The 22927-nt window shown below is 43.5% G+C and overlaps 1 protein-coding gene across 6 annotated transcripts in view; it reads right to left on the reverse strand.

The window, feature by feature from the left end:
• ZNF469 (zinc finger protein 469) overlaps window positions 1-22927 on the reverse strand; it is a 281089-nt gene that overhangs the window by 212815 nt on the left and 45347 nt on the right. For all 6 annotated transcript variants that reach the window (XM_068955998.1, XM_068955994.1, XM_068955996.1 and 3 more), the window contains one exon: window positions 14225-14291. The gene's annotated coding sequence lies outside the window, so the exon portion shown is untranslated. The remainder of the gene's footprint in view (window positions 1-14224; window positions 14292-22927) is intronic.

The following is a 22927-nucleotide window of genomic DNA, read 5'->3' on the forward strand; positions in this document are numbered from 1 at the left end:
CTCCTCTGGGGAATGGTTTAGGAAAAAAGGCTAATTGACATTGGATGTACCATATAAGGCTCTTTCCTGTGCTGGTGTACAGTGCAGATGAATGTCTTGGCAATCACATTTACCTGTGAAGCTTATTTCACCACTTTCAGGCACAGGTAAGTGTGATTACGAAGACTGCTCCAACTAAATTGACATGTGTGGCTAGGCCATTTTTACACATACATAGCAACATTGCACTTTTGTTTTTTCTCTAAAGCCTGTTAAAGGGAGCAGCTCTCATGTCAGTGCCAACGTGAATGACTTTCTTGGAAGGACACGCACACTGGCAGAAAATCAATAGTTACCTTGGATCAAAAGCACTTTGCGTGTCAGGATTTCAACATGTCACACCCTGGTAGTACACAAACCTCCCAGAGCTTCTTCTGAAGGATATGTCACCTTCACTCCAGGGTGCAACTTTCTACCCCACAGCATGCCAATACTGCAGTGGAAATATTGTGTCTTGCAGCTAGGAAATGTAGGTAGGAGGGTGGTGCTTCCTATCTCCTTTTTGAATTATTCCTGTTCAAGTCTCGCTGGACATGTTCCAGCTTCACTCTTGACTCTCCTTCCCTCTTTTAGCCACTTATCTAGCCTAGAGCTCTTCTCTAATTTTTTTTCCTGCAATCCTCTCTCCTGGCAGGAGAGCTTCCTCCTTTACATCTCTTCTCACATCAAAAGGAGTTTTAGGTTTCTTCCCCTGATCTGTTAGACATGTCCCTATAAAGCTTGCCAGAAGGTCTCTTTCAAATCTCACCCAAGCAAAGCCTTTTTAATTTCTGTGCTATTTCCTTGCATCATGTATACATTAGAAAGACACCATACTGTTATTGTACGCTTTTCCTTTTTACTATAAAATACAGTTCTTCCATCATTCTTAAAGTAGAAAAGCACTGTAATAGAAAGACCAACTCCCAAGAGGCTGTTGGATTTACTGAGCATTGACAAGGCTCTTGGTGCTCTGCTAATATAGAAAAGAAAGAGGAGCTCCCTCTCTGAAAAGCTCATGATCTAAACGAGAGATGACAGGATTATGGCTGTGTTAAGCAGTGATCTGGCTCTGCACAACCCCCAGAAGATGACATGTTCCCAACCCTTAAGGCACTTAGAGGCTGAATAGATGTAAAATGTAAAACAAACTCAGAAGGAAAGGTTTCTTAGAGAATATTTTTTCTTACGTATTTAGGCTCCAGTTTGTTATTTCAGCATGAGGCTAGTCTCACTGGACCCAACAAGGTTAGTCCCATGCCTTAACCTAGGAATGTGCTTCCCTGCACTGCTGAACTGTGTGACCTCTTAGATTTATGCTGGGTTAAAAAACAGCATTTGCAAGAGGGGAGACTAGCAAACCAGAGAGATACAGGATGAACCAACATCCAATCTCCCAGCTGTGCTGGGCGTTTATTATCATTTCACTCTTTAACATCTCATCACTGAATGCTGTCATGCAAGAACTGTGTGCATATATTTAATAGGCTCCCTTTAAGGAGACCCAAATGTGTAAAAGCAAGCAATTGAACTTCTTAAGAGCTGTTTTTGCATAGCTGTTTTGCAAGCAGCCAACTCTGGAAGCTTCATTCAAGCTGATTTGTAGGCATTAAGGAAGTCCAAGGTTGTTATTACTCTACTGTGCAGAGATTTCCTTGTGCTCAATCCTATTTCATTGCAGAGATCATGATCACATAGTGTGAGTGATACATGCATCCATAATTAGATACTGACAAAATTAACATTATAGACAACAATCGAGATAGCACAAAACAAAAGTCGGCCCATCAAAAACAAGATGCAAAGAATCAAGAAATATTTACGCATTCCTTTCTGTACTCTCACAAAGTACAACACCAGCAACTATATGCCAGTCGAACAACATTTCGCAAGGCTTTTATATCCAAATCCAAAACCTTTAAATACTCCAAAGACATCACAGATGCACCCGAAAGCAGTAACCTAGACCATGCCTTCCATGCAGTTAGGGCAGCATAACTTCCCAAAGAAATAGCAATACATGGTACTCCCAAGCTGCCAACCTATCAAACAACAACTTATTTTGAAAACCCAGCCAACATAATACAGGCCAGGTGAGAGGTCTAGTCATTCAGCACTCCAGAGAAATATATTACTAAACCTCATGAGTTTAACAGGCTCTATATTAAAACTTGCATGGGTTTTGGCCTTCAGGGCTCCTACGGAACAGGCTCCTCCCTCTCTTCATGGAGAAAATCCTTCACTTCAGGCTACCTCCATTTGTTCCTGGGACAAGTTAGTGTCTTTTATTTTAAAACCTTTTCCCCACCACCACCACGTTTGAAATATTCACGATCAATTATAAACCCCCAAGAGGCTAACAGAAGTGCACCCAGGATCCATACTGCTTCCGAGACCCAAAGGCAAGGCAGAGGCATGATAGTTGAAGAGACTGGCACTTTCCCTAGCTAAGTTGTTTTCATATATCTCTAGCTCTACAAATAACAATGCTGTTGCACAATACAAAAAATAAATGTGCTTGGAGACTTTTATCTTAGAAAAGAATAAACGCTTTGCTTTCTGATAACATCAAAATCCATACAATGGGAAAACTCTAGGAAGAAACTTAAGTGATATAAAATCCTGGAAAATAATTAATAGATTTTTCTGTGCTTTCATAATAACATTCACTTGGGTAACTATAAAAAGCGATTATTATGGTAATAAAAAGGATGAATAATTTATTATTAATCACAGACAAACTGTTCTCTTCCAGAATTCTGAGATGACTGCATGCATATGAAAATAATCTCTTAAAAGGGTATGCTTGATGCAGCCATTGGGCCAGCAAACGTCTGCAACTCTTTATAGCTTTATTGGATTTCTTTCCTGCTCTCTTTTCCAAAGTTTTCGTTGGGAATACAATTAAAGTGGAAGCATAAAACTGATCATACTGGCATCCCACTGTACGTGCAAGATTAGAAGCTTTTTAACCTGCTTCTTCCCATTCAATTAGCACAGGGCTCAGTTGTGTTGTAAGCTGGATCTCAACATGCACAGAACAAGTTGGGGGAATTGCAGGGTGACCCCTCAAAACTGGCATCTTGTCAATGGACAGGATTTATATTCAACAAGCACTGGCTTGAATTTTTTGTTGAGAATGAGAGCATTCAGTACTGCAAGCATCATTTTGCAGGGACTGACCATCACAGTGATTGTGAACTTAAGACTCAGAGAATAAACTAGTCATTCACAAGACACCATCACACTGAAACCTGAGAGGGGAACTTGTCATCATCAAGAGCTGCATAAGCTGTTAAAGACCTTCATATGCTTCAGTGTTATTAAAGAGAACCCAAAAGCACGTGGCTGTGTGTCATCCAAAGGAACTTTTCTGGTCCAGTTCTCCAGCCTTGCCGTAACCTAACTCTATCATTTTGAATTCAGTACCAAATCAAGTGCCAGCTGTGAACAACTACAAGCCCAGTCTCCATCATCCCATTTGTTTTCTTCTCTATACTTTTTCTTCTGCTGCCCCTTCAATGTGCATCTTATGTTTAAAAAAGAGGAGGAAGAAGCCATAGCCTTGAAAATAGGTTTTCTGTGGCTCAGTCAAGGGGTGACAACAGAGAAAGCAGGAAAGGGAAAGGGGAAGAGTTTGACAACGGCCAGCAATAACCCGCGTTGTGAGAGGGATGTGCTACAACTCAGCGGTTACTACACCAGGGTGGATATGCCTCATTACAAAAGTCATCCTCTCTCTATCTGCCAATGGCAGCAGGCTGAGACAGCCTCGAGTGATCATAACACAGGGATTATTAGTGATTACAGACACGAGGGGGGAAAAAAAAGCGAAAGTCCTTCCAAAAAAACCAGCCATAATCTAATATCTGAGACTCAATAAATTAACTATTGAAAAAATTAGAAGCCTGATCTTAATAAAGCATAACTGCCTGCTTTTTATTTCACAGATGTTAAAAGTGGTTGCAATCTCAAATTAAACTAAGTTAATCTAAACTGTATATACCAACCATCCTTTGGACCATATCTGTAACCCTCTGGTTCAATTCACAGCTCTTTTTTCTAGTTAAGAGTTCAACAAGCTTCAAATAAAACTTAGGGAAAGAAAAAGGATTTTGTTATTGTCTAACGTAATCTGCTATTAAATAAGTCCTCACATGAACCATACTAAAATTCAATTTATTGTAGTTTGTAAAATGTGATTCCTCCCCTTGATAATTAAAAAGATATTGCAATAAGTCTTCAGTCCATACATAGTCTCATTTGTTAAAATCTGATTTTTATCCAAGTAGAAGAATTATATTAACATGGAATCATCGTTACAGCCTTTAAGTGCAAAGCAATGTTAGGTGGGATGCAGTTACGGTGTTAAATCCACAAAAGGCAGGAAATTCAGAGCTCTGAGCCTCTGGCCGCCAGAGGAACAGCGGAAAACCACCTTCCACTGCTTGTAACTCCCCTACCTATGACAAACCTGTTGGCATGTGCCGGAGGGAAGCCCTAACTCCAAGACCAACCTCTTTCTTCCCCCAGTGAGATCTGTGAGACGCAAACCTGCCCCGGCCACTGTGTTAGCCAGGGCTGACTGTGTGCTGCCCACCACTGCACCCAACAGCACGAGCCCTGGCTCTCGGCAAGGACACTAGGGCGTAATTCATCTATGCCATGTCCTGCTGAAGAGCTCTGCACCATGTCCAGTGTGCACAGAGCCTTGGTCCGAACAGCAGGATTGACATGGCTGCTCTACTTCGGATTCAATGGCAAGGTTAGAGCAAAGACTGGGAAGCACCCAGGTATTAAGGTAATGAGCAGAAGAATCAGAGGGGCAGTACTGGGCCTTTCAACCTGCATGGTTTGCTAATATCCAGGATCTTCTTGCCCGGTTTCCAAAGGAGAGTCCAGTAGCTTCCTGTTTAAGTAAAAAAAAGGAGAAGAAAAATCATTTTTCCCCTGACTCAAGCAGGAACAGAAGGAGAATTTCCTTGCACACATTTCCAAGCCTACCTTTATAGCCAATACTCTCCCTGAAAAGTCTCTCCTTCTCTTGGCTTCTCCTTGGGGCATGGTACCATTGCTTCTGTTGCTTTTTCCTGGCCCATTTTCCACTTCTGACACATGCAGAATCACACACCAGCAATGCAGTCAGTGCTCCAGCCCTATGCTCACAGTAGCACTCTGGGAAAACCCTACAAACTACCCTGAATTAGTTCTGATTCAGGCCTTCCCCATGGCCAGTGATTTGAGTGATGCCTTCTATTGTTCCAACTACCTTCGCCCACAGAGAAGGGTCGCTGTTTTGTCCGTTGAGCCAGCATGAAAGGTCCTGCTATTCCTCTTGGCTGTTTGCAGATGAGCAGATTACTCACTGATCAAAAGCCATATTCTGGAAGCTACCTCTTCATAAACATAAGCAGTGACTTAGGCAGAAAGGTCTTTTGGAAGTAAAACGGGACTGAACATTGGAAATGCCATCTCTTGCAACTTACATCCAAACAGTGCGATCTGGCAGTGAGATCCAAATGGGAAGATGCTGCACCACGCACACAGCTCTGCTAAAGCTGAACGGGGCTCTGAGCTATAGAGGCTCGCCCGCGCAGACTACGTCTCCAGCTTATGCAATTCCATTCCACTTATAACTTTCTTTGGCTGAATCCAACATACTGGATCTGAACATCAAATCTCAGCCACTGGAGTAAGCTCAAAGAGAACCCGACTGCATATTATAATCCCTCATCCAAATGCATCACCCTTCCTAAAAATCAGGCAAACGCACCCGGTTCTAGAAAGAGCCTAAACTAATGTTTATTTTATTTAACATACATTCCTCCACCTCATAAGAGCTTAAATCCAGCCAGACACACACTGCCATAACACATTCCAAAAATAGACGCTACTCTCTCCTTTCACAGCAACAAAGTTTGGAGGCACCAGCAAAACAGGGTTTTCCTCACCATAGGTTTAAGTCTTATCGCTAGATTAATTACTTCCAAATACACTCACAAAGCAGGCACCCCCCCATACAGGTTGATTCCCAGCACACAGTAACTTCCTGCTGTGGTGCTCTGCACGCTGCAGTGCGAAATAACCAAAGTCCACGCCACCCAGAGCCAGCATCTTGCCCAAAGTGCATTCTTACACAGGTGCTTTTATTATAAAACTAGCCAAAATCCCCTATAGCATTTCTAATCCTCATGTCAGCATTAGACATACTGTTCTGCAAGTTTATTTGTTCATATCTAGCCAGCGGCAGATACAGGAGACGAGTTTGATTTAAGGAAAGCATCCAAACATTCTGCCCATCAGTAGTTATATACCTGCAAATTCAAGACAGCCAAGAAATTTTCTGGAATATATCATGATTCTCTGTAGAGTGTCCCTGAAAATGAGACAGGTCAAAAGCTAAGAGATGTTTTGGAAAAATAGCCTAACGCTAATACTGCGTCAGTACAAAATTGGACATTTCTGATGCTATAGGCAAACTAGGAAGACCATCTGTTTTGCTAGAAAGAAAATATGAATGGCAAATGGCAGATACCTTTTCATAGGCCCTCTTTTCCTAAGAAGAGTTGGCAGGAGAGTTTATTGCAGAAATATAAGAATCTATCAACAAGAATATCGGTGTCAGGAAAAAATTGAGACTGTATTTGCCTATTCAGTTTCAAGCTTCATCGCTACAGTAAATTGAGTCCTCATGTAGCTAAGAGTGCTGGCCTTATTTTACAATGAGTAAAGCTGAGACAAAGTTATCACTATTGTTTTTATATAAACATATATAAAGAATAAAAGAGCTCTAGGCAGGCTAATTTTACTGAGATAAGCAACTGTAGAAACAAAAGGCAGAAACCATTAGCTCTTTGGAGAACTGGCCAAGAGATGGAGACAGAAGAACGCAGGGATCGCTGCTGCCACGTGGAGACCACTCTTCATCGCACAGAGTCCAACCAGCAGAACGGTTGGTTTTGGGCAGCAGCGTAACGGGGCAGGACTGGAAGATTGTGCCAAGGGCAGCATGTGAGAGAGCACAAACTACTTGGCTCCTTTGCATTTTTATCACAAAAGTCGGGAAGGCGCAGGAGATTATTTCCAATAAATTAATGCTTTAGAGAATGTATGATAGTGTAGCTCTTTTTTTGGAAGTGTATAGATTTTCTACAGGAAACTCCAAATCACTGCATATAGAGAGGATAGTCTTTAAAAGGTTAAAATAAGTTGGGGAAAAATGTAGTGGCCATCTTTAAGTTAGCTCTTCCTCAGTGACCCCAATCTCAAACTCCATGAATCTCCTCTTAGAAACATGTAATTGCTATTCCTCTACTAGGACTCCAGACAAAAGCAGGCAGGACATTTTCTTCCGTTCTGACCCCATTTCTGTGTCCTGTTCCCCCCCCCACCCCCAAACCCTGCCCCAACCAGCTAGAAACCTATTGAGGACACAAAAGCCTTTAGAGCCTTCTTGCCACAAAGCCTAGGAAGAAAAGACCAAAGCAGTATGTGGTACTTTGTGACAGGTAACTATTTTCTTACTGACATTTTTAAATACATTTCTAGTTTGGAAAAGGATTTTTCCTCTCCAGCTCCTCTCTGTGCTGCACACGAGAGGGCACTGTTCTGTAGGCTCAGGGGAAAAATACACACAGATTAATCATGCGCTGCAAATGGAAGTGTCTGTGCTATAGCCAAACAATTAGACCTTCTCCAGAGAATTAACGGTGCAGCTAGAAGCAAACCTGCCGACTAATTTGCCACCCAACACCTTAGCTGATCCTCCACTTCAGTGACCAGCCTTATTCATCTTTTCTTCTGTTAGCAAAAAAATCAAGCCATTTATCTTTCCACAGTTATCAATGTTACCATTTTTCAAACACTACAAGACTGTAACCGACTTCACACTGAGCAAACTCTAGGTAACAACCAGCTTTCTGCTGCAGGCGTCAGCACTGCAGAAAGCAGGGCGATGGAGATCGCACAGGGGTAAGAGCTTCAAAGACTCAGAGCTCCAACTGGGTTTGGATAAGCAATCCAAATTTGGTCGATTATTTGAAGTTTAATCAAACGGGCCCCAACCTCTCTGGTTAAATCCAGCAGTAAAGTAACTGGTTACAAATTGGAGTGACACTCTACAGTGCCTCAAACTTGTAAATCAGGCAGAAAACAAGTGTCGACACTTCAAGTATCTTTGCCTGCTACTAAGGGGATGTAGGAAAACCAGAAGGGACAGAGCAGGACTAGAGCTGAAGCAGCAAACCAGCAAGAGGGTGCAAGGAGGAGCAGAAAGCCCGCAGAGTGCATTCGTGCAGGATCTGATCCTGACCAGTTACTCCTGCCTCAATGCTGCTCAAGTCCACTGACTTTAGCAAAGTCATTCCCCATTACCTTGCCACGGATGACACGGGCTATGTTTCACCTTTGTCCCAAGAGCGATGCCCTTCTCTGCGCTGCTCCTTTTGCGATATAGTCTCTACCCTCAATATAGAGACCCCTGCATTTTCTACAGCTTCCTTCCCCTCCTCTTCGCTCCCTGGTAACTCACTCAAACATATTTAACAGGAAGGGGCTTATTATTACTATTTAAAGCAAAGGCATCCCCCTCCTGTCAAGTCCCAATTTCAGGCTTCTGTGTTTCTCTTGCAGCAGGCGTTGAGAGACGCCACGTCCCCTACTCTGCCGTGCGTGTCTGCAGCGGAGGACAGACAGACCGACCGTGGCCTTGAAATGTAAGCAAGGCATGAAATTACTGCCTATGCGTTCGCTATGAAGAGAAACGTATGCACAGTTCTTCTGAAAACAATAACAACGGTCTGCTGCGGAACTGGGACCAATGATTTCATCTCTGATCACCGGCACCCCGCAGCGCTTTAGTCGCCCTCCTGCCTTGCACGTTTTAGCTTTCTAAATCTTATAGGTAAGAGGCCAAAAACGGTATCTGTCTAGTCATCGTGTCTGGTTTTCATGCGCTTCTTCCTCTTTCTACGCTAGAGAAAGAAGAGTGCCCCACACCACATGAACAGCGGGGCACAGCTGCGGGGCCCAGGTCTGTCTCCAGCCAGAGGTCCACCCTCTGGCCACGCACCCCGGAGCAGCACGGCTTCCCTCCACCCCTTTGTCACAGCAGGATCCAACTTCCGCCAAAGTCCAGGACTGCCAAGCTCTCAAATTAACTAACCTGAAAATATTCCTGCTCTGGGGAGGTGTTGTGTGTCACGGAGGACAGAGCACACACCTGGACCGAAACCCCTCTGTCCTTAGGTAGCCTGCGAACTTCCCCAACCCTTCCAAGACTATGATTCAGGAGTTCATCTCTACATGCCACTCTGAGGGATATTCATGTCTCCCTTGCCAATGCTCCGTATTACTATGGAGTCACTATATCATAATTTGTGTTTCAGAAAGATGTTTCAAACATCTGGTTAGCTTTAAATGTAAGGAACCACATGCATGCACCCGTGTATTTCATGTTAATCTGTTTCTCTTGTGGTTATGAGAAAATGTAAGAACAGATGAACCTCCACGACACCTGATCAATGACGGATGCTCTGTTTACATCTCAGCTGACAACACGGAGGTATTTCCTCTCCCGCTGCAGCCAAACAACAAAAAAAAAGAGGAAAACACCAAAAGTCCCTGTCACGGGGGAGGGAGTGCGAGCCTGCTGTCTCCAGGCCACGTGAGCCACAGAGGCAGTAACATCACAGCAACAAATTTACAGCATCCTTCAGCCAAGGATGATGCAGAAGGATAATGTTATTTTACCTATTGCTTAGAGGCATTTACCTCTGATCTGGAAACCATTTAACAGAACAGAGATAATTAAATTGGAAAGAGAAGAGTATTCTGCTTACCCAAAGCTACAATAACAGAAGAAAAACTGAATTTGATTGAGAGGCAAGATGGACCCCCTATAGCTTGGAAAAACAAAACAAAAAATATTGTCATTTTCAGGACTCCTGGACAGAGCATCACTGTGCTCAGTCCCTCAGCTTCACCACAATATAGTTTAGCACTGGATTATGACAAGAAATCATGAGTCACCTATCTGATCTGAAAGTATTTTTCCTCCCCTATTTTTGTCATAAAAAGTCTAAAATATTTGCTTGAGCAAACGAAAGTATTTCTTTTGGTTAGTGAATGAATGGGAAAAAAAAAGAAATGTATTATCACTCCCTCATCAAAAGCATCTCTTCTGATAAGAATAATGAAGAGTGTGACAAATAAGATGGTACCTACAGCATAGGCATCTGAAGGCTCACACTAATATGAAAGGAAGGAAAAAGTATACCCAAGAGCTACCCTTGCCTTGGCAAAAAAACATTTGCCTGTGCTTCAGAGCTCCTGGAGAAAGGCATGAAACTGCCCTGGATTTCAAGAATTCATTTTGTAAAGGCACCCAAAGAAATGTAATGACCAACTACTGGGAGATGTTTGGCCAAACTTTGAAAGAAAATGCCAAAGTCATATAGCTGGTAATGAGCATTAGTCCTACATGCTTCAGCTCCTTTGATGAACACATTGGAGACAGGAGACAAGATCGGCTGAGCCAACCCTACCTGCCGCAACACTGCAGCCAGCAAGGACATTTCTGTGGTTGCAGGTCTCAGTCTCTCCTTTTAATCTTAAGAGGCACCAGTCCAGGGGAACACAACAGGATTTTCAAATGCGTTTGTTCATACAGCTTTGCATCCTAATGGGCCACAAGACGATCTGCTCTGACCTCCTGCATCACACCGACCACTACATTTTGCCCGCTCACCTGGCTGTTTTTGGACTGATAACTAAAGCCCTACAATTACAGCTTCATTTGGGTTCTGGCTAAAGCACTTTTCTCAGAGCATGCAGGCTTGATTTGACAAATGTCAAGAGATGGTAAATCCTCTGCAGCCTTCATGCACAGAAACATGTGCCTTGTTTCTAAGTTTGAATATGTCTGGCTTTAGCATCCAGCTAAGATTCTCATTAGATCTTTTCCCTTTGTTTCCAAAGTTTTCTCCCCATAATGATCCCAGTGTGTAAATACGAAGTCACTTCTCCATCTTTTTTCATAAATTCAATAGATGAAGAAAGAGCTCTTAAAACTCTTGCTTTCCCCAGCTCTCACATCATTTTCTTGCTCTTTTCCATACTGACTTCCATTTGTTGACATCCTTTCTAAAACCAATACCAGACCCACTCCTGCATGCACATCCCAGCACCGCAGGGTCCTTTTGTGCCAAACTGTTACCCTAGGAGTTAAATCCGTTCCGTGCCCTGCAGCCTTTGCCAAGGCATCTCTATCCAGGGCACAGTCAGCAATGTGATAGGTATGGCTTGCCTGCCTCCATCTCATATGTAGAGCCACATGTGCATTAAAGCACATTTATTTCAGTGGACTGAGTTTACCAAGCCTTCCAGACCACATTGCATAACTTCTTTACTGTCACCACTGTGTACTTCCCAGCCAAATCTTGGGCCATACAAAAGCTTTATCAGCAGTAATTTTATGATGACTTTAGGTTGCTGATGAGACGATGGAATAACAATGAGCCAAACTCCACACAGCCCCGCTAGCAACCTCTCCTATTTCCATGAGGATTCCCTGATGATGACTGTTTTTTCAGATGTATCAGCCAATTCTTAATTCATTTGGTATGTGCTCTTGATGTTGTAAAATGCTAATTGCTTTCTTCAGATTAAAGTCTAGCATTTCAAAAAATATCTAAGTATATTTCATCTACCTTCATCAACCAGATCCTTAAAGAATGAAACAAGTTTTACTTGACAGTAGTTGCTCTCCATTTAGAGTATCCACCAAAAACATTCGTCTATGAAACCACAACTGGAACAGTTTACTACTACTTTCCTCTCCACTATGGAGAAACTCTTTTAGGAAGAAAGAGCAACCAATCAAGCAGCGAAAGTTTACTAAACTGTGAAGCACAATCTATCTAAGTATCAAAGGCAAAAACTGCTTTTCTCCTTTTTTTGCAAAGTGCTGGGAAAGAGAGAAACAGATAGAAGTAGCCCTGAGTGCAGGGCACTCAGAGCGAAGAATTTGGGAATCCCAAGAGACAATCACTCAATAACAGCTCTCCAGAAGCATGGTCATTAACTGGTAATTGCTTCAAGAACACTCAAAACTGAAAGGTAAATAAAGTCTTCAAATTTCCCTAACGTTCATCAAATAATGCTCTGCTCATTTATCCAACAAATCCAGCTCTTAGTTTAAGTCATAACAATCTATAAACAGATTGAGATTCTTCCACAAATTTCTTCATCATCTCACTCTGATGAATAGTCTCCACAGACAAACCGTAGCTGCTATGGACAGAAATGAGTCTCTACGAGTCTGGACCACCAGTGCCACTCCATTAGTCACTCAGGCCAGCTGCTTTTATTTTTGTCCCAGGCTTGCTGATCAAAGGCTTAGACAAATTGTAAGTCTTCCCAACTTGTTTGCCAGTTGCCCACCAAACAGTCATAAACATTCGACAAGTCTCTTTGGTGAGTAAGCGAAAGAGAATTTGCAAATGGCTGTGCGAGTGCTTTCAACACGGATTCTCTTGTGAATATTCATTCGCACAAATATGCAATGTGATGTTGCTTTCCCACAAATGTTCTTGCCAATGCAATTTTGCTCATCTGAAGTGGTTGGGGAATAAATAAAGAAGTGTGGTCAAAAATACCAGCAAAGCAGATCAACGAATTCTAGATGGAAAAATATTCACCGAGGATGATCCTGACCCTATGACGAGAAATGGCTCGATGCCTATGCACTACATAATTTGCTCAGCTCTTTCCCTCTGCAGGGGAAGAGGGCAAATTTGACCTTACTTTATTTTCCCCTCTACACTTCTACAGCCACACACGTTTCCAAGCAGAAATAGTTACATGTAATGTATAGTGGTAAATGCCAATAAGAAAACATATGAAAACTATCACATACATGGGTGAAGTAATTCAGTGCCATTTAATTGTATAGCCAGAGCTCTGCATTGCCTTGGATTCTGTGGTCATCAGAGAATACCATAACTTCAGCATGATGAAAGGAGATTGAGGCCTGATTTGACAAAATTATTAAAGTATTTCAGATGCTTCAGAAATGTGGGAAGTCTCAGGTCACGCACAGGGCTTTTCCTCTTTGACATACTACATCCGTGACAAGAAACAGCTGGGAAGCCCATAGCTCTTCCCAGGCAGTCTTCAAGGTTGCAAGAATGCAGCCAAAATCAGCAGGGAGACCAAGGTCCTTCATCCAGCCCCAGTCACACACTCTATGGGCAACCATGTTAGTAAGGAAATAAAGACTCCATTCGGGACATCCAAAGCCTGCTTGTAGCATCTGACTCACATAGGACAAGTTCATATTTCCAGGAGCCCTGTTACCCTCTGAATTCCATGAGTAGAACCAATAGCAAAGCCCCAGTTTGTTCAGAAGTGCCACAGGTGAGCTTTCACCTGGGGACGGCTGATAAATGAAGCAGCAGCTAAGGATCAGCCAATCACTAGCAGGTGGCAGGACACAGAACTTGGGTGTGGGAGGCTCTCCTGCTTCTGAATAACTCATAATTCCCATGTCATTTCTGGCTGAATAACTCATTTTACCTCTTGGTGCCTCAGACTCTCCATCTGCTAGAAGGGACCAACTATACACAGCTTCTGTAAAATATATTTAAAGACCTCTAGGTAACCCTATTGTATAAGAGCTAAGAAAAATTGCACTGCTATTGACCACTATTTCAAACCTGCCACTTATCACTCAGTTTTACAGTCTTTAAAAAGTCCCCTCAAACTCAAATTTCTACTGCAACTTTAAAAACTGAAGAATACCTTCAAAGACATGGCAAATCAGAGCCACTAAAAGCTGTTTAACACCTTCTGCCTAGTTAACATGATTTAAGCAATAACCCAAGAAACCCAAGAAATAGGTTTAGCAGGCACAGTGTCCTTTTCTAGAGGTTTATGATGAGGTCAGTGAGGCAACTTTGTCCCTGCAATTTTGAGTAGGAAGGCAAGTAAATTCAACTACTACTTATTGCAATTAAAACATTTGTGACATTGGGGTACAAAAAAATAAATAAAGGATTCCAGTGAACCCAGTCTCTCGAAAACAAGACCAAAGGCCAAACACAGTATCTGTTAAAGTAGATGGACTTTTCTGAAGTGACATTATATGAAAAGAAAGCACAGACAAACCTTGCAAGCTAATGCAGATACAATAAGAGGAAAAAAATACCTGGTACAGGTGTTCAGGAGATGAATTCATACAGGACAGAGTCCGTGCTTTGAATCAGTAATCCTGCCTAGAAAAAGAGATAGGAGGAAAAAAAAAAAAGCTTCTTCAGAATTTAAAATAAAGATCTTCTCCAGAATGTAATAAAATAAAGATCATCCAACCCACTAAAACATTCAACAGAATAACTTTTGAGCACACTTATTCACTAAGAAATTGAGTTTTCTAGGGGGAGGGGGAACGTGATATTTTTAAAGCATGGACTCTCCATCATCCTATAAAGTAAAAGCCATTCAGGTTTGCAATAATATTAATTATTCAGCCCTCTTTTTATACTCAGAAAAAATTCTTTTAGCAAATAAAATGCCTTGAAGAAAAAAAATATGAAACAGTCTTTAAAATATCTTTAATATGAATACATTTCAAAAGTAGGCTTCTTAAACAGCTAGTTTCTTCACATCTGTGTAAAGTCCATCAAGGAATTTCTTAATAATACAAATACCAAGACCGACCATGCATCTCATTTACTTCACAGAAACTTGTGAAAAATCACCATGAAGGACAGCTTCTATTTTATTTATTTAAGTCATCTCAGCATTAAAAAAATAGCAGAAACACCATTAACATTTCTAACAAATATCTGTAACAGCAGGGATAGGGTTGTCATTTCTGTAACAGCATCCTCCGTAAATGCAAATGGATTTGCAACTGCCTCCTGTTCCATTAGAGCAGCAAAAATGGGGTTAAAAATCCAAATGCCACTAAAAGCCAAGTCAACTTCTTATTTATTCTAGACAAGATGGTGTTTTCCAGCTTATAAAGGGAGCAGGCACAAGCCAACAGCTTTCTCCAGGATAGAGCTGGTGGCCCCCATCGCCAGGAACACCTACCCCATCATCGCTCAACACAGCCACTGCTGCCAACTCGGGTTGCTTTATCCACAAGTTTCCAAACACTTGATGCATTTCTCATTCTCAACACCCTGATACAAGTCAGTGAAAACCTCAGCTATTTCATTAAAATCAAACAAATCTCAGGCCACTGGGGCTGCAGAGAAACCTAGAACGTAGGTATTGATTCTACCCAGAACCTCGGATGTCAGCACACAAATTGAAATAGCCCTAAATTTATGTATTATGAAATAAAAATAAAAGTCATGATTTTTAACCACTGACTCACGATTTCTAAGTGTGCGGGGTTGGCAGAGCTGCAAATCCTTTTGACTCATAACATTCACGGGGGAATCCCCAACCGGCCCTCGTTCCCCACCCACTCCGGGAGCGCTGATGCAAAGGCGGCTTTTACCAGGTTTATAAACATGTCTGGAAGAAAACACGCCTCCCCATTCATTATGGCCATCAGAGATTTCTTTGTCAGCGTATCTATGGTAAAGAGAAAGCTATTGCACAATAAACAACACGAAGTGTCTTGCTAAAATACGGCCAATGTTTTGAAATCATAAAAAGAATGCTGGAAAGATAAATATTTATGAGGTTTGATGAACTGCAGCACTGTGCTAATGAAATCAAGACTTGAAAAATGTGCTTTACCCAAAAATGAGTAAGACTTCATTGTAAATATTACTATTCAAAGAAACAATTTATGCACTCTTTCAATAGCAGAGACAATGTGGTAAATCAAAGGCAGACAGTGAATTCTACCAAGCTGCAGCAGAAAGTACTAAAATAATAGTGCTAACCATTTTCTTTTCCTTAATGCCGCTTCACCAGCAGCGACAAGGTGTGCTATAGTTAGCAGCGCACAGGAACACCCAGATTGTGGCTAATTCCACTCAACAATGAATTCATTTCAGCTCCATTTCTCCCCCACCCTTTGGATGCCACTTGAAATGCAGATGTGGAAGAGAACCCACATCTGGGTGTCAAGGAGGTGAGATGGCAGCTACAATGCTCACAGGAGTTAAACCGAGGAAGTTCTCCTGCGTTTAGCAGCGGGAAGCCCTCTTCTGACTCTGCCCTAGTTCAAATCAACAGCATTGCAATGAGTGCAATACCCAACTTTTCAGCTCAGCCCCAAGCCGGAGAGGCTAGCAGCGTTAAGAAGTTCAGCTCACTAATGCTCTAAAAGCACCAGGAGATTCTGCAGTGCAAGAGTTACAATTGCAAAGTAGAGTCAAGTCAAGTTTCGGCTCATTTCTAGTGAGCCCTTACTGCAGATTCCAAGGCTGGACTCTTCCCCAGACACCCTGCGTTTCCCACCCTGTAAAATACTATTCCAGAAATTCCATACAAACGTCTTCCACATTGCATTAGATCCCCTGGCAAAAATAAGCCAGATAAGAAATGGCTGTCTATGGGTGTTACGATCACATTTTTTTAACACATCTGAACTTCAAAGACACCAAACAGAAAAACTCCTCACGTCAGCAAACATTTACAGCCGCCCCTACCTCCAGCCTCTTTCAGGTGTCTGATAATCACATTATACCATGAAACATGTCCGAATTAATGGATTCCCCAACCATTCTTAGGTGGCTTGATAAGCTTCTTAACCACTGACCTCCTAAACCCCTGAAGCGATCGGCTCGTGAGATTCTAAAAAAATATATGGTAGCAAATTGGAACACAATGGTTTTAAAGGGAAATAAAAGCTCTCTGTAGGCTCCACATCCTCTAAATCCATTTTGCGAACAGATAGAAGCCACATTGTAGTCAAGTCTCCACCTAAACAGCTAAAGCAAAATCTAGGTCAGCATCCTCTCACAGGAACTGATATATTAATCAGTGGCACTTCCACAGGGGCTTTTGACGAATGCAGTGTTTTATATAGGAACTGGCAGCCACCACCTTTTGCAACTCAATACTCTCTCAGAGGCCCCAGGAGCCAAAACTTACACTCGAAAAGGGCTTTTAAACCGCTTGGAAAAAAAGCAAGCTGGCTTTGCCCTTCGTCACAGGAAAAAAAAAAAAAAAAAGTGTTGGCAACAGCAGCTCCAGCATAGCTCTTTGCACCCAGCTCTCCCGAAGCACTTTTGGAGACGCGTCCTCACCTGCAGGGATCCATTAGCCCAAGGTCACGCAGCAAGTCGGTGGCAGAGCCAGGACGCAGCCTGCGCCGGCCAGGCCACCAGACTGCGCCTGCACCGCTGCGGTGTGCGACGGCTCGGCAGCGTGCACGGTAACTATTTAAAATGGGAACCAGGCAGAGGAAGTTTTCCGTGGCACAGGATTTAAACGGGACCATCTTTGCTGGCTGGAAACTAAGTTTTTCTTCCCAGTTCTTTGGGGCTAGGATTCAGAACATGGTTCCTCTTGGCTGCAACAAAGGAACTTGAACATTTCTGCCCAAACAGTCCACAGAGATATGCATCAGTTCTGACAATAGTTGGTGGAAAAGAATCTGAGGTCCAGCGTGAGCCATGTGCTGCCTCCAGAGACAGGCCAACTGGTGGCGGGGGGGAGGCTTTTCAATCCAAAAAAGGAACGTTTTGTCTCAGTTCCATTCAAAAGAAAAGGAGAGAAAGGGGGAGAAAAAAAATTCACTCATTTTAAAAGGTCTTGTTTTCATTCCTTTGCAGAATGAAACTCAATTCTAAGCTTCTACATTTGCATGCACTAGAAACGTCTTTCTGGTCAATTATAACTGTTGCTCTCCCATCAGCTCGTATTTCCAGAGCGCAGGTAAGGCTGGGGTCCCGGAGGTGCAGCCCAGGGAGTCCTGAATATCCTGGCCCTGAAAGCGACTGAGAAGGAGCCCCAAATGGGGAAGGCCCAGCTCTTAAATGTATACAAATATATATAAAACATAACTGGTTGCACTTTGTCCCCATAGACATCGATATTACTCAAGTTCCTGTCATACTAAAGGATACAAGTACTACTTTATATAGCTGCAATGCCTCAGGATACACAGCGGACAGACGACACAAAAGGAGAAACCTAGCACGAAAGACTGGCCCATCAGGGTGGGACTAGCACAATACCCAGCTCCAAATGAGCTGCATGATGTGGTCCCTCACTAAACCAAGTGATGCAGCTGGAAGGAAGCAAGATCTTGGAGACACGTGCTTCAGGTCCTGTGTTCCCACCAGGTAGTCCGCATCTGGCTGACTGTAGTAGTAGATGCCACCTTTCCGCAAGATCTTGCCTCATTTACGTCCTTAAATCATCCCAGACATGCCACAGCACTAATTCCCGCTTTTACCTTTTCTGCTCAAAGGAATTGGCTGCTGATATCCGATGCATCGAATTTATTCAGTTTCATGCCAACTCCCTCCCCACCCTATTTTTTTAATGACACTAACAGGAGAAGCTCTTTGTCACACCACATATAATAAGGAACACATCATACACCTGAAGAGTCAGAGCCACTTCTCACCTGCTACCGTATGTGCTAGCAAGAAGCTGTTGCTGAGAGGCAACGACCACCAGCCCCGCCGCTCTCTGCCCTGCTGCAAGCGATGATGGAGCCGTTATACCAGACTCCCTGCCCTGCATTTAGCAAAGGGTCATGTTTTGTTTTTCCATTAGCATCAGTTTTATGTCCACGTTGCTGGTTTTATTGCGTCTCCCTCCTCACTCTTCCGACCCAGTATCTTTTCCAAAGATTGCAATCTCCCTGTGTTAGCTATTTATCTCAAAAACCAAATAAAGAACATTTTTAGGCTGTGCCATTGCATGGGAAAGCTGCACTTCAAATTAACAACTTGAAGTTAACAAGCTAATAAAACTTAAAATGACCTTCTTTGTAGTTTTTGGCATTAGAGGAAACATCGAGTCTTCCCTTTTTCTGTTCTTTTTTGTTAGCATGGCAGAAGACGGGTGAATAGAGAGCTGCTTAAAATATCGAGTGTTCCATTTCAATTTTGGTCCCTAACAAAGGGAAGAAAAAACGCTTTCCTTTCCCAAAAGGACGCCTCTTGGAGACAGGCTTTTACTGAATGATAAACAGTATAATTATATTTTTACTAGACTGCCCACAAAGAATCAGCATTCAAACTACCTACTGCATCCTTTGCAGCAGAAAAGGTTCTGCAGAGAGTATCAGGGAAAACAGAGAAACTCCATTAAAATTACATTTCAGCAGAATCATAATATTTCTCGGTAGCAAAGTCCATTAAAGAGATATACTGATACCTCCATCTCCCTGTCAAGATTGCGTTCCTCTGTATTTGCGTAAAATGGGATGCTAATTCACTTGGACTGTGCCGTAATCTAATTCAGAAGTAGGCTTCCCATTTGCTCCCGTTTCCATGCCCCAGAGTTTAGAGTAAACTCCCCTGCTGCTGCGTGAGCCCCCGGCGCACTGCAGTCGCACAGGATCTCCCTACATGCCTTCAGTACAAAGTCCGGCAAACCCAGTGGTTTCCACATCCGTAGGGATGGTCTGGCCTTTTCGTCAAACATCTCCTTATATCTCACGGGCAGGTTGAGCACCTGGGGACAACGGCACAGCGCTGCTTCCGAGAGATTCCAGCATCCGTTTGCAGAAGCTGTCAGGGATTTTCACTGTCCGGATCAGACACCCTGCTTCAGCCTCATTCCCTGATCCCTCCTATTTCCGCTCCCGGCTTTTAATACCGCACTTCTATTCTCCACCCAAACATCTCCAAGCACTTCACACATTAATAAATTAAGCTCCCAAGTGCCAATGCGTAATGCTTTTTGCCCGCTTTGCAGACGAGGATATGTTACAGCCTGGACTAGGAAACATGCCGATCAGTAACACTGACTCAAGAGATGAAATGGGCACTAGCGACATTAAAGCAAGTCCTACAATTCGCTCAAGGATGAGATTGGTACCAAGATCTTCCTGCCTCCAGCCACACTCACTAGGCAAACCCATCCTCTCTCCAGTGTCAGCAGTGCTGTACTTGATCACAGACGGGATTTTTTGGAAAGGTTTTCTTTACAGCCACCACTGCTGTGAAGAAAATACATATCCTGTAGATGAAGTAGGATAGTTTCAGTGAAATTTTATTGGGGGGGGAGCTCCAGTCATCCTTGCCTTCAGAAAGGTGGTTTCAGAGGACACACCATACCACAGAGGGCTCAAATGTACGCATGGGATGCGGCAGCTTTGCAGAGTTTGTGCTTCCCATTTCCCAGGCTCCCATGAAAACAGAAACTTCCTATTACAAGTTTCTGCAGTTTCAGTGCTATCCAACTGCTAATCCTCAAAATATGAATGCCAATACATACTCATACTTTCAGAAGAAAATACAGAAGGAACAGAAAATAACTTCACTGGGTGCTTGGCATTTAATGGAAAATTACTCCTGAGGAATTAGCTTTTTTCCAGAAAAATATACCTAAGCATGGATGGAAACACTTGCTGCAGAGGTTCAAGAGTGCGACCATAAATATCAGGAACCCTAAATCACGCTTTCAGAGCTCCTCAGGTAATTAAAAACATGTAGGCAGGCCCTAAAATTAAGTCTCAAGAGAGACTCCTGAAAAGCCACAACTCAGCTGCCATCTCATCCTAGAAGCACTTGGGGACTACAGACACTTAAGGCAACTTTAAAGACTTCCAGGTACCCAATATTCTGCTTCCAGTCAGGTGAGACGAACATTACTTAGGAGAACTCAGCACCTATTTCCAGACTTTGCCAAATCATTATGATCTGTGCTTTATATGAAATATCCAGTGAAGTGGCATCTGGGTTTCACAAGGCCACAGAGCCCTGTGCCCTCCTGCCAAGGAGCAAGCCCTGGATGAGAAGGTAGAATGGGTTCACCAGGAAGGACAGGATGTGTTCCCCACCACTGCCAAGCAGTAAAGCAAAGGTACATTCCTGCAGGGCAGGAAAATAAACTTGAATCCCCAGTAACAGAGGAAGAAAACCGACCCAAGCTTGCCGCTTTGGCCGCAAGCGCTCCCACACTGTGCTGTCGCCTGGGGAGGGGGCATGCTATGCCTCCGGCTGGGCTTTGAGTGAAAGTCAAGCAGGGACTTGCTCCAGCTCCCCGAGAGGGCTGGATACCCACCTATGCTGCAGAGAGATGCTAGAGCACGCCTACAGCATCTCCTCTTGCTTACCTTTCTGCAGATCCCGACACCTCCTATACAGATGCTTGGGCATCTGACACACAATCCAGAGGCTGAGTAACTCCAGCTGAAACCCAGAACTTGGGACTGTAAAACTCCCGGGGGTTTTCAGTACTTCTGGTACATGGGGCCGACCCTCGGGCACTGGCAGAGAAGGAAGAAGAGAAGCCGAACACAAGCACATCCTGAACGATGGGAGAGCAGCACCAAGCAGCAGCCTACGCTGGGAAGCATCTTGAACAGCTTCAGCAATAACGCTGCCGCGACCACACAGGCGCACTGTTCTTCCACTCGCGTGGAGGACCTGGTAGAAGAATAGGGTTCCCCCCCGCTTCCTGTTATTAAGTGCTGGAAAGATTCACTTTGGAACAGAAAGTAAAGATTAAGGATCATTATCAGAAGGTCCTATCTGAAAAGGCACATGGCAGTTTTTTTCCTTAATTAGATGGAAAAGTTTAATGCATCTATTCAGCATGTTGATGTATGCAGCTGGGGGGGGGGTGTTATTCAATTGCCTGTAATACACTAAGGTGTTTCACTGTGGTGAAACACAACATCTCAACAGCAATAACAGCCACAACAAGACAACAGTCTGCTGGATAAGGAAGACGAGAGGCTGCTTTAAACACAAGTGATGCAAAAGTTACAGGATACACTCCAAAGACCATTAAATCCACAGGAGTCTTTCAAATGACTTCCAAAGCTTTCAGATTAGGCCCAGAGGCGACTTTTCATCCATAGTTCACAATGATTTTACCAGGGAGAACAAAAAGCCTTTTGGCTCCCTTTTCCCAGGGGTGAAGACTGAGGAACAGGGGACGCTGATGCAGAGCAGGCCGCAGGACAGCTCCGAGGCAGAGCCTGGCCCGGCGATGCTCCGGCTCCCGATGAGAGAGGACACGGGAACGCAGAGCGGAGACGCTGCCCAGCGCTCCTACCCCCAGCGACAGCAAACAAAACGCACCATTTCACAAGGCGCAGCAAAGATTTACATTTAGGATTTTCTAATCGCAACACACAACAGAATATTTTGTTGAAGAAAATTGGCGCTCTCTGAGTGAGAGCGGAGAAGCAGAAGGTTGCATGGTACTTAGTGTAAAATTATTTAAAATTGAATAAAGCCATTGCCTTCAATTAAGTTTATAGAGACAAAACGAGAGGAACAAAAGAGGGTAATAACACCTGGCAACAGTAAAAGCTAGACACTCACAACATCCACCTGCTAACATTGCAAAGCTATAAGAAGGGCCTTGTGAGAAATAAAATACAGACGCACCCTTTAATGTCACTGGAGAGCACAGGACTAAGAAGTATGAGGATTTTGGAGAAGCAGAGAGGAAAATGGACGGCTATTTTGCTAATAGGCAACATCCCTCTAAAACGGGCAGTATCTACATACCGAGACTTCCCAGCCCTGGGGCTGAGAGACCGGCACCACGTGTTGCTCGAAACAACAGGGGCAGGAAGAGGACGGGCTCCGCATCCGAGATGGATGTGACCGCTCCGAACTCGGAGCAGGCGGCACAGTAGCATAGCTGAACCGAGAGGGAGTTAGCCCGAACCACAACAGCTCGGCCACCCCAGCGCTCCGGGGGGCCAAACCACGAACACGGACACAGGCGATCCAGGGACGCGGAGAGAAAAGCACCTGAACAGCCCGCTGGACTCTGCTGCTTTCTGCTGCCCAGGAAGACG

The sequence above is a fragment of the Struthio camelus genome, chromosome 10 (assembly GCF_040807025.1).
Source record: "Struthio camelus isolate bStrCam1 chromosome 10, bStrCam1.hap1, whole genome shotgun sequence".
NCBI lineage: Eukaryota > Metazoa > Chordata > Aves > Struthioniformes > Struthionidae > Struthio > Struthio camelus.